We start from the raw sequence: 12794 nt of genomic DNA on the forward strand, positions 1-12794 counted from the left end.
TTAATAATTTTACCTATTTTAAAAATAGTGATGATCACTAAGATAGTATTGAGAAAATAAACATTAATTAATTTTACTGCCCTACCCTCTATGTATAAACCCACAATTTTTGAATGTTTCTGCAAATATGTTACTTTGGAACTTCCTATTTTGAAGCAACCATTGTTTGATTAGATGTTGTTGTTTACAGATCATCGAGGATTTTTAGCTTATCTTTCAGAGAAAGTATTTTTCGGGGGCACTCATGATATGTATCTGTATTGATTGAAAAGGAATGTGCCATGAATTTAAAAATAAACATACAGTAAAAAAAATGTTGACGTTATGTTTTGTACGTATAAAAAAGAAAAATCATCATGAGCATTCATTAACTCCTATGAAGTTGATACGAAAAAAGGGAAGAAAAAGTTGACGTCATGTGAATTTTGTATGTAATGTTTCTTCTATGCAAAGTATTTTATTTAGTAAAAAATTGGTGTCAATGAGAACGTTGAAATATGTGTATTTTATTGCATCCAAATTTCTTATTTCTGGATTTTACTTTATCTATTCTTAAAGAAAATAGTTTGCAAATATCCCTGTAATTTGAAATATTTATTTGCTTTTAGTGGTGTGACGATAACAATATTTTTGTTCCAATATAATTATCAGTATTTTGGTACATTGCAACTAAAAATAAAAATGTCGCAAATGACTAGAGTGTCCGTAGATTTTTATTATGGAAAGGACTAGACCAGAAACTTTTTTTATCAACTATTTTTTTTTCTTGCTTTTTATAAAGTACAACTTTCTTTGTCAAAAAAAATTAGGGATTACCTTATGGGCTGATTACTTTTTTTTTATAACGTAGTGGAGCTGTAAATTAAAGTATCTATTATTAGTTTAATATAATACAGTTAAAATGCGTCTGTACTAGAGTGCATCAGAAACCCCAAGTAAAAAACATTACCCTGGCGGTATAATAAAAACAAACCGTATGAAATATTTTTAAATTCTACCGGGTCAACATTAAGCATTTTGAAAAAACAATTTTATAATATATGCTCATATTTATTTGATAAGCAACGCAAAACATTCCTTTTTTTTTTTCTTTCAAGAGTTATGTGTGTAATATTATTATTGTTAAATTGCACTTCCTCAAAAATATGTTGTTTTACTTTCAGTTAGTAAGAAATATATGGTTACTAATCTAGAAATATTGGCTTAAGGGAACTGAGAGAAAGAAATTACTTCACTTTAGTTGGATTCAAAACTTATGTCTACTTTGACAAATAAGAATGTCAATGATGAGCAGCTGACCATAGCGATTGTGGAAGCGTAGGAAATTCACTCCATGGTGCTCCAATCTTACAAAACAGGTACTGACCAACGCACAAAAGAAATTATTACTTAGAAAAGCATGGAAATGCTGACACTATGGAAATGTGAAAAATATGTTGTTTCGATGGAGTTTGACCCAAATATGTCCAACACAGGTCATGAGACTGTTCCTTGTATTTATATTCAATAGGCTTTACGACGGTCATTACTCTGAGCAAAATCTATATTCAAAGACCGGAAAATAGAAGCGTCGAAATCATCAGAAGTATCCGTCTTCAAACAATTTCATAACATTTTTGAAAGTGTGAGCTACCTCAGCAAAGAAAAGCTGACACTCTTTGATTCAATTTAATTGATGAAATTAAGACTGTGATACAGGAATGGAGAAATGAAGCATTTTAGTTTGCCAAAATCTAAACAGTGTGATGATTATATGGAATTCTCTTAGTTGTCCATCTTTTATTTATATGGCCTCTGCAATAAGGATTTTAGCCTCAAGCGTCCTGGTGAAGTTCACATGCCCTGCTGGATAGCCAAATTGATGTATTCAATCAAAATTGTTATTTTACAACACATTATCTTAATTTTGTCACCTGGAACTATTTATACCAAATATCAGAGTTAGAAGTTAAGTGTGATTGTCATTTTTTTATATTTTAACTACAGTGGTTGGTGGAATATATGTACCACAGCCGTAGATGCTCCTTGGAATGATTTGTGGCTGTACAAGAAATCCCTACAATATAAGGTAATCAATTCAACTGTGAAAGAGTATCATACATTCTCTATCTCGTCATTTGTGGTAGTTAAACGTAGAAATGGCACCACTTGAACTAATCAGTGATTTAACTCCATCAAGTGAGAAACACAACTTGGTTAAGAGGCTCATAGCAATGAAATATGAACACAGTGACAGACAGGTCAGCCATGCATACTTTGATAAAGGTTTTGGGGAACGACGTTTTCTGATTAACAACACTTGCATAATTAGTTTCATGCGATTCTTGGCACGTCTTTACACTAATGGGCTTAGATATTAATAACCTAACGAAAAAAAAGATCGAGTGGATAAATTTTGTCGTCCTGTATGTGTTCCAAATCAAAGATCAATGCTAATAATAAGAGTGCTGAAAGAGACTAAGCTCGGACTTTACTGGAGCTGCTAAATTAAGAAAAAAAAAATCAGAATGTTTACCAGTTATAGAAACAGAGAGGAAGAAGATAACATACCTACACAAGAAAAAGCTACTGTAATAGTGAGTCTACCTGAGTAGCTCTGAAGATTATCACTGTGTAGATTATATATTTACCTTTGATTTGTTTATTATGGACTTTGGCCGGCCAAAAACAAAATTCTAGTATTTTTTCATTAAAACTGGAAGACAAATTAAATTACTATTTAATGTCCTATGTATTGTACAAGAAAGTATAAACTGGAAATATATTTCCTATGATTTTATTTACTTCTGTCTAATTTATCTAGTTTATGGACATAAACCTTTAATATTCCAATTTTTTACTATTGATGTTGGCCCCAAAAATGTAAGGCAAAATTTATGAAATTTCAACAAAACTATTTCATAATCTAAAACACTTTTGCAATACCGCCATAACGAAATAAAAACATTTTTAAAATTTTGATAACCCCTAGTATGTACGCCCGTAAGAACATAGTAGCGTTTTATTGAACAGCACCAAAGTTGTGTCCTTTGCAGTCTTGCGGTTTAAGCGGTTCCGGTTCTTAAACAGCTAGAGCTGGAACCTACAAAGTCGAACCAAGGCCGCTATATATTGCTTATCGGTCTCGGTTTATGTGCTTTTGTTCCTATAAAGAAAAGAATATATATATTATAAAAAATAAATTAGCTTTAATAGATAAGTCACTTTTCTGACTTTTTTTGTGCAATTGTAGCGTTTTTCAGTGATTTTTTTACGTCGCCAGGGGGATAGTGTTGTATCTGAGTCTCAAATAAGTAAGGGCTTCTTAAAGAGCTGGAAAAGCTATTTTAGGCACCAGACTGTGTAAATACAAGAGGGAAGGGGTGAGGTAGAATTTGGATCCAGGTCTGCTACTAAGCTTGTGGGGCCCTATAATATGATAACTATAATATATCTATAGCCAGGATTTCCCAGACTTAAAATGCCCATCTCCCCCCTACACTTATACATTTTAAGCTGAGGCCCCCTTTATATAACTTTTCGTGACCCTTGCTGGAACTTTGAGCACTATGCGCTCTGTGTATAAGGTAGCTACTGCCCTGTTTGTATCTAATATGATTTCCTGGGCCCGAATTTTGTAGCAACGCCAATTGTTTTATGTGCCTTTTAACAAACTGAGCCTATATAAAAAAGAACCAAGACCGATAAAGCTGAATTGAGACGCTGAAACTGTTGAAATGAAAGAACTGAGGCCAGAACCGATAGAACCGCTGAACCCGTAGCGACACAACCTTGAACAGCACTATACCATTAAAATTGAAACAATGTTTAATGAATTAGTAAAGTACTGAAAAGACAAAGGGAAATACGAATAATTTATATATAAGTATGTTGTGTATTATATTAATCTATGATCTATAAGAACAGTCAATCATTAAAAACGGTAATAATATTCATTATTAATAATATACTTGTTTATAAAAGTTCATGATTTCCCAATGTACGAAAATATGTCATTTGTTAAAAACCCTAAGACCTATAAAGCGAATTCATTCTCAACTTAAAGTAACTTAAATAGTTGCAACACGCTCACGTTTTAACCTCGTTTGAACCCATTGCTATTATTCCCTTTGATATACCGTGACTTTAACAGTTATGCTGAACTGTTATCTTTCATAAATTGCATTTTAAACGTATTACAGAAAATGGACCTTATTGGTCTTATAGCGCCATCGGGGTTAGACTCAAGTAGTCAAAGAATGGTTCAATTAATGGCATTTGACAGCTTTCCCTTCCGACTAAAGTTTCAACTGGATACATCCTATTATATGGTAAAAGCATGCAATATTCTTTGCATCCCATAATAATACCAAATTAACATTATTCTTATAAAAAGAGCCAATTGGAAGTCATATCCCAATTAATGTGGCCTTATTTTAAAGATATTTTTAAGCTTTATTCCATGTAGTATGAATTGGTGTCATATGTCTTGGGTTTTTCAAGAAATTGCCAATTAACTGCGTTTTTTAAAACGCACCTTATATACGTATGCATTTGAAGAATAGTTTTTAATTTACTTTTCATGCATAATGCCTACATCCATATGTAAGTATGTATGTAGCTCTTTAAATGTATATATCTATACAAGAGATAAAATGTGTAACATAGTTTTCTAATTGTGTTAAAGGTGTAGAAAGTCGCCATTTATCTTTGTAACAAATTTATAAATTGCTATGTTTCTCTCTCTCCAGATGATGAACATAATGGTTTTGGAGAAGAAAAGGATTGTATTTTTGATCACATCATTTTCTTAAAGGAAAATCTACTTTTCAGAAATATTGAAAACTAATATGTTTTATAAGTAATCAGCAATAAATATATATATTAATATAACATAACCCTGTCCCTTTCAGGGAAAGCTTTTCCTCCTCTAAAATAATTTGATAGACAATTAACAAAAATCAGCCTTACATGTCCTCCTCTTTACAACTATTTTCCGAAATTTTAATAAATATATATTCTCCCTCGAACTACAAAATAAAATTTTTACTTTTAGGTCAATATATGGATGACGAAAAAAAACTAAATAAACAGGGTATTTAAGAGTGATACAGTTATTACAACGCCATTCTAAGAATTTTATACACATTTTATTGGTAGAAAGACTTATCATTTCTTTCAAAATATGCTTCGGTTGTAGCAATTAGAGAAAACAAATTTTGAGTATTATTCAATGAATATTAAGGCCTAAGAAAATCACACGACTAAAGCATTCGGTAATAATGAATATGTGAGGTCTGCTATGAAGTATAGTTTGAGGAGACCGAGGATAATTTGTTATAAATATTAGTTAAAAAGAAGCTATTTAATGAAATTTGCATACTACTATTATGATTTGAGAAAAATAAAAATGCTAGCCATGGCGTAGGGGTGTCAAAAAATGTTCTGAAGAAGAAAAATACAAGATTCGAAATTTAATCCGAGTATTTAAAAAGATAGACCTCTCTAAATCTGTAGCGTAGGGTTGCAAAAATTTACACATGGTCTTCCCTGATAAAAATAAGTCACTCCACAATTTTTTTAAGTATATTATTCAATTTTTAAAGACACAATTTGTAGTTTTTTTTCTTTTTTTTTCAGAATCCTTGATATTTATAAATATATGTGTTATAAATATCTTTGAAAGTGTATTTCTTTCTCTATGGTCAAAATATACTGATTCATTGAAAATGTAATAATAATATATATTTTTTAGAAATTTAACTTTTCAATAGACCTTATGGATTTTACAAGAAATTTTAAAAAGATATCAAAATAATTTATAAAAATTTAAAAACTATATTTTTTTCATTTTATTGACATTTTTGTAAAAAAAAACACCTTCACAAAGTAACTGACAACATTGAAATTATATTAACTTATTTCGTGAATATTTTTTATATATTCTTTTATTGCACGTGAAAATTAATTTGAATATGTATTTAATCTAAATAGATAAATAAAATATTGACAAATTTGTACTTACAAAATTCTCGGAACTTTCTAAAACAACAACAAAACCTTTCTATAAAAACATTTATTTGTAAGAAATTAAACATTACATTACTACAATTTATCCAGTGGCGCACAAAGCTGCTTTACAGTCTCTATATGATTTAGTAATCAAACCATAATATATTTTTTACAAAAAGTAAAGAATTTGAACAATAGAGAAACAATTGTGACCATTATAAAAATAAAACCATTTTGTTTAACTTTGATCTTGACCTCTCAAAATTTAATATTATTTAAGTAATAAGAGTCAACCGGATCATAAGAGTGTTCAGAATTGTAAAAAGAAGCCCTATTGTTACTATTCCGTCGTGGGATGCAATAATGGTGATGGAAAAGGGCTTGAAAGTGTAATTTTTTTTTGTTTCCACTTAGTAATATGGGACAAAGAGAACTCTGGCTCAAGGCTATTAAAAGGGTGAATGAAGATGGGACTTTGTGGAAGACTCATTATTGTATGTTCCAAACATTTTATTACCAGTAATTACAATCCCACTCGCGGTCATCCTAACAATTTTCCAACATTATTTTCAATGTCCATCCCAGAACCTTTAGTGATAAAGAGCGTCACGACCGTTTCTTGAAACGAATAGAAATGAAGAAGAGATTGGAAGTACTAACAAAAAAGTTGTTTCAAGTGTGTACGTATATTTGACAAAGCAACAAATTTAAAAAGTATTTAATACTGGTATAATTGATATGTTAGAAATTTTTTATTTACGTATTAATAATGTGTATCTTTACAATTTCAGAGATCCTCAAGAACTACGCAAACCGATGGCGAATTTCAATCTATTTCTCATTTACCCATCTTCTTTTTTTTTTCTCTCTCTTTTTTTTGCACTTTGATGATAAAAATGTATCATACCAGTTCAACGCCCCGCCCAGTAGTTCCAAAATGGTAACCACTATGTCCAAGGTTCACTAAAAAAATATGGGAATTTCGGTGGATATTAAAACAGAAGAAAAATTTAAAAATCGTTTTTCAATAAAGAATTTAGTGACAAGACTTTAAAACATGTTGTGGAGTAGAAATGTGGTCTTTCGATTTTTTACTGTTTCAATTTAATCCAAAATTTTAAAAAATGCAAGGCTTGCGATTAGTTGCTCGTCTCCTTCTCTTCCTTGTTAAACTTAAGCATAACATGTCGTTTACATTCTTGGCAACTATGTTTAACATTCATAGGATAACCGTTTCAATAATTTTTTCTACAATTCTTCATGATTTTTTTTAATCTGGAAAAAATGGATTTTTGGGCTGACCGCAGATAAAATTCGGGCTACTATGCCACAGCAATTCAAAGAAAAATATCCAAATACTACTGTCATTATTGGTGCTAGTGAAATCAAAATTGAGACTTTTACAAATTTAGTCACTTCTGTTCTCACATATTCAAACTACAAAATCTCTCATACACTAAAAAAATTAATCGGAATTGTCTCTTCTGTCATTAAAAAGTAGAAAACAATCCTGGAGCATGAATTTAATGTGGTTCCCTTTTCTAGATATCTTTATCAGCAAAGCTACAAAACTCTTCTTACATATTTATATGTATAAATAGTTCATGAGAACTCTTACATGATACATATGTTAATACATTATCGGGGATCTTATAACTTTAATAGATTTATATTGAAAAATATGAATTTCTTTCAACATATTTTAAAAGTTAGTGAATCATTTTCTGAATTACTAAATCACTTATCATTGTATTTAAATATCACTCGATCGTGAGGATTTAGGATTTCCACATCAATATTCAATTAATATATTACAGATTATACTAAATACTTACGATGTAACAAAACTGTATACAAGAACTATTATTTTTCATATTCATTGACACTAAATAATAAATTATGTTCCTTGACAATTGTAAAGCATATTAATATGATTTTAACAATTAAAATTATTTTCTTATTTATCAAGTGTAAATAATGGTGTAATGTAAATATATATGTGCTTCATTGATTTAAGTTTATATTTTTATTTTGTCTTAATTGTTTAGGCTTATAATATTTGGTAATTGATTTATTTACTACGATTTACACATCTTACAATTATATACTTCTTAATATCTAGGTATGTAGTAAAAATGTAAGAATTTGTTGACTACTCTAATTGGTATAAGGTTTATTGATAAGTTCCAGAATGCCATAATATTTACAAGGCATCGAAATCTAAAAACAAATCAGTATAGGACTTACTTTTCTTAGTGGCTATGTTTTGTTATTCAATATTTTCATAAATTAAAAAAATTATATCTTTAACAAAAAGATCCAAAATAATATTTTCACTAATTATAATTTTTTTAAACTAATAGCGGAAAACCTATATTTCCTAGAAATTTTTTACGTTGAATGTGATGAAGAGCATCATTGTGATCGTTTTATATTTCGGTCAAATTTTCAAGTGCATGGCAAGACAACTAGTTTTTTGAAGTAAATAATAATATTCAAAAAGATATAAAAATAACTTATATTTAAAAAAAATGAAGAGTAAAAAAGGATTAAAAATTGAATAGTGAGGAATAAAATGATAATTTATTTAATTATATATATTGATAATGTTATTAAACTTTTATAAAATTTTTGTTTGTCTTATAGTAATTACTTATTAGTAATAACTAATAAGCAATTGTATGAACTGACAATTGTTAATTGAATATTCAGTTCACAACAATTAACATATATAGCTATTTTTAGGGTGATAAAGAAACGCTCATTGAGAGTTCTGTCATTGTCTATTGACAGAAAAAAAAAATCCAAGGACAACGTGCCGAACACACAATTCACAAAGGACCATTGGTACATTTGGACGTAAAATGTTAATTAATATATTGATATATGGAATTGTGTATTTTAATTCAATTTAAACCGATAGTGTGATAAATAGGTATTGTTTATTTGTACATATATGAAATAGAGTTTGTGTGGGCACGTGTCATTTATGGGTGCCCAAACTGTTGTACCAAGGAGACTTTGCAGAAGTGCCTCTTTTGAACCTGGTCAGGCTAAGACGGGGCTCCAATTTTCGGGAATGAGGGTTTTATAAAGGGGGCTTATTCTATACCCAAAACACAAAAACTGTTTTCAAAGTTTAAAGAGACTAGATAGGGGGTAGAGGTTTAAATCAAAGAATAAAAAATCTTTGCAAATAAGGATGTTTTATAAATTTATTCAAAATCAAAAAAGTTATGAGCAAAATAAAAAATCGATGAAACTTACATTTTCGTTGTTGTTGTTTTTTTCAGGTGCAAAAAAAAAAATGGATTTCCTGTTTATTTTTGGATTTGTAGATTAAATATAGTTTGTAGAAATTTGTGTGAAAATATGTTTGCATATAAATATGAGACATAAAAATTAATGTTTAACTGAAATATCTGTCATGTTCAGAATACTTTTTCCATTTTTTTTATCAAACTTCAATTTTTAAGAAGAAATGCCACAATACAACAATTTTGTACATAAAATTTTAGAATCAAACTGTAAAAAAAAAAAAAAAATCAATTTCCGGAAATTTTATTACATAATTTCTGTAAATTTTGCATAAATGAACCAGTTATCGAGGGTAGTTTATTTGGACGTCATTATTCTCCATAACTTTTTTGTTTTGGGTTGTACGAAAAAAATATTAGTAGTTTTGTGTTTTCTCTTTACAATGCTAATAAATACTTATTTACTACATTTTTGCAAAATTTGTTCAAAACCTTATTCTTCTTTTTTTGCAATTTTCTACGCAAATTTCCATTTGAGAATTTTTTTATACAAAAATATAAGATGGAATACTCATCAAGACAAATTTTTTCATGTAACTAATTTTTCCTAGTATTTGGAGCTAGGATTGTTATTTTTAGGAAATATATTTTTTCATTTCCTTACGGATAGACGATGCAGGTGGGAGCTCCGATTGGGAATCACTGGTATATGTGCACAGACATCAGAACTATTTTCTGAAGAAGGGTATGAGTTATGGTTTACAACTTTGCCGCTTCTCATTTTCTATTTCCATCTCGAAAGCGGAAGGTTAAGATTCAATCATCACAACCTTTCAGTTATAAATACCTGGAGGAGTTGTGAGTTCGTCTCTTATGGAGGATCGGCGAAGGTGTCTCAGAGTCGATTTGTGGAATGCGGTAATTGTCCAAATAACTTGAAAAGATTCCAGATTTCTCTCTTATTCTGCAATGGAAATAAGATATTTTCGTGTACCCCTTGTTGATTAATCCTCCACATGATCGAAAAGGCTGACTTGTGATTGCAGTGCTTCCAGATGCCTGACACGAAAAGGCACAATAATATAATTTAAATGTTAAAAAATGTGGTTCATATACTTAAAATTAACAAAAAATTGTCCTTTTGTAGGATTGAAAAAAAATAAAACTGAGCAGTAGATACAATCATTGATAATTAATATATATTATTATATGTAGAATAGTGGATACTTTGGAGTCAAGAATGGTCTCTTTCTATAAAAATATATATATATTTTTTAAATGTTATTAATAACTTCATATCATTCACATATTCGATTGTTATTAATCCTGCCTCAGAATTTTCCCTTCTCCATGTTCCCTCTACAATTTGCCCATTTACTCTTTCAGTCTCGGTAAGATGATTTTGAGGATAAATTTCTTTTTTCAAAAGAAAGTTATGTAGAATAAGCGGAGGAGATGTGTTTCTTTCATTGCTGGTGTTAAAAGTAGACTTTCCATCCTCACAGGGCTCTTTTCACCCATTTTTTTTATTGCTCTCTGGACAGTCTGATGTGAAACCCCGATATCTCTTGCCTTTGTATATTCGACATTTCTACTTGGGTTACTGTTTATCGAAGAAAGAAAAATTATCCATCTATTTGAAAGTAGTCATTATATTAATTACATTTATTTAAATTTTTATTATTAAATTACCTAGCTGTTAATAAAGTGAAAGCATCAATGAAAATCCCTCATCCCCTACAAATACTAATGCCCTAGCATTATTATTAATATTTGGTAAAAACCTTGGGAAGGTGAAGTTCCATTGAGCGGGCATTCTTAGTGCTGAGTTCCTCAAAAGACTCCCATCACTATGACGACCTAAATCCCCTACATCCATGATCTTGAACCAATGATTAAAATATAATAATACATATAATTAATTAATTGCAAAGTATAATGACGACAATCGAATGACTCCCTCTATAGTTATACTAAATGGAATCCGATTTGCATGGAGTTTGAATTGTAATGTATTCCTCATCAATTGCACCTATTTTTATCAATTTAGTTATGAAAGGATTATAAATCTCTTAACTAATCAAGTTCCATTCTTCTTCACTACTGGTAAATTTGACATATTTGCTCTATAAATAAAGTTTAAAAATAAAATATATTCATAAAACACCTTAAGAACATATCATTTTCTTCTACACGTGGCAATCCAGTTTAATTTACCTTACTTTAAGCAACTAAAAAATCGTCATGTACTCTATAATTTTGAATGTATGAACATATTCATATTTATTTAATAAATAAATTTGTTTTTGTTATTTATAAAAACCTGTGATGAAGCAATAGCAAGTTATCTCAATGTCAAAGCAAGACTTTCACATGCCCTTATTGTCACTATTTTTAAGCCGACTTGTCATTTTTGGAGTAACTAATAATTAATTAATAAAATATATATGGCTATTTATTTAAATAATTCTATTTATTATCGGGACAGAAGAACGTCGAAAGTTTCTTTACTCTTCCTCAAATACCTCTGATACAATAATGGATCGATAGATCTTAATATTGGAAAAATAGTATGTTATTGTCCAAAAAATTTCCTATAACAGAAAATTGACTTACCAACATCTTCCGTTTAGAAGTACTCGGACCTAATGACTCTACACAATCTAAAATAATTAAGAAATTATAATTATTTAAATTTAAAATAGTATTAAATTACAATACTTTCATAATTTGAATTTAAATCATTAATATGAGTCGTCCTTTACGAAGGAGATTCATAATGAGTAAATGAAGATGTTGAAGGCTTTAAATCAGTACTGAAAGAATTTAAAGACTCGAATTTTGTTGATGAAAAATGTGAGGAATTATAATCAACAATAATTGTTGTTTCGTTGATATTGGAAGTATGAGAACAAATATTACTATCTTATTTTTATAACATGATATTAAATTTTTAAAAAATGTTTTCAAATATGTTTTTTCTAGTGAATTCATCATTTTTAAATGATAAAATTATATCTTTCAAAGAAAGTTTATCTTCTTCTTTTTGTATGTATTTATTTTTACATTTATTTTTATTTTCATTCAATGTAGATTTATTTTTGGACTTGGACGAAGTTAAATACATATATCTTCTATTTGACAGAAAATATAATATAAATGTTTAATTTCTTCTGTATATTCATATATGTAATATAATGTTTATCTTACATTTCGTGAAACTATACAAAATTGGGTTCCCAGATCTGAAATACTCCAAGTCTCTTTACGAAAATGTGGTATATACCGTAAGTTTACTTTTTCCAAATTTATTTGTGCATTATTTATAAAATTAAATTAGTATATATATGCTAAATATGCCATATACACATTACACCAACACATTTAAATATATTAAACAAATTGTGTAAGACTATATGTCATATTCTCAACATTGAATTTTTTTTGTAAATTTATAATTTTTATGTTAAAATATGAGCTAATCTATGTGCTTGGATAAATGGCTACTCTTCCGGGCCTTGACAATATCCCCAGCTCTTGAAAAAA

The sequence above is a fragment of the Lepeophtheirus salmonis genome, chromosome 7 (genome assembly GCF_016086655.4).
Source record: "Lepeophtheirus salmonis chromosome 7, UVic_Lsal_1.4, whole genome shotgun sequence".
Classification (NCBI taxonomy): domain Eukaryota; kingdom Metazoa; phylum Arthropoda; class Copepoda; order Siphonostomatoida; family Caligidae; genus Lepeophtheirus; species Lepeophtheirus salmonis.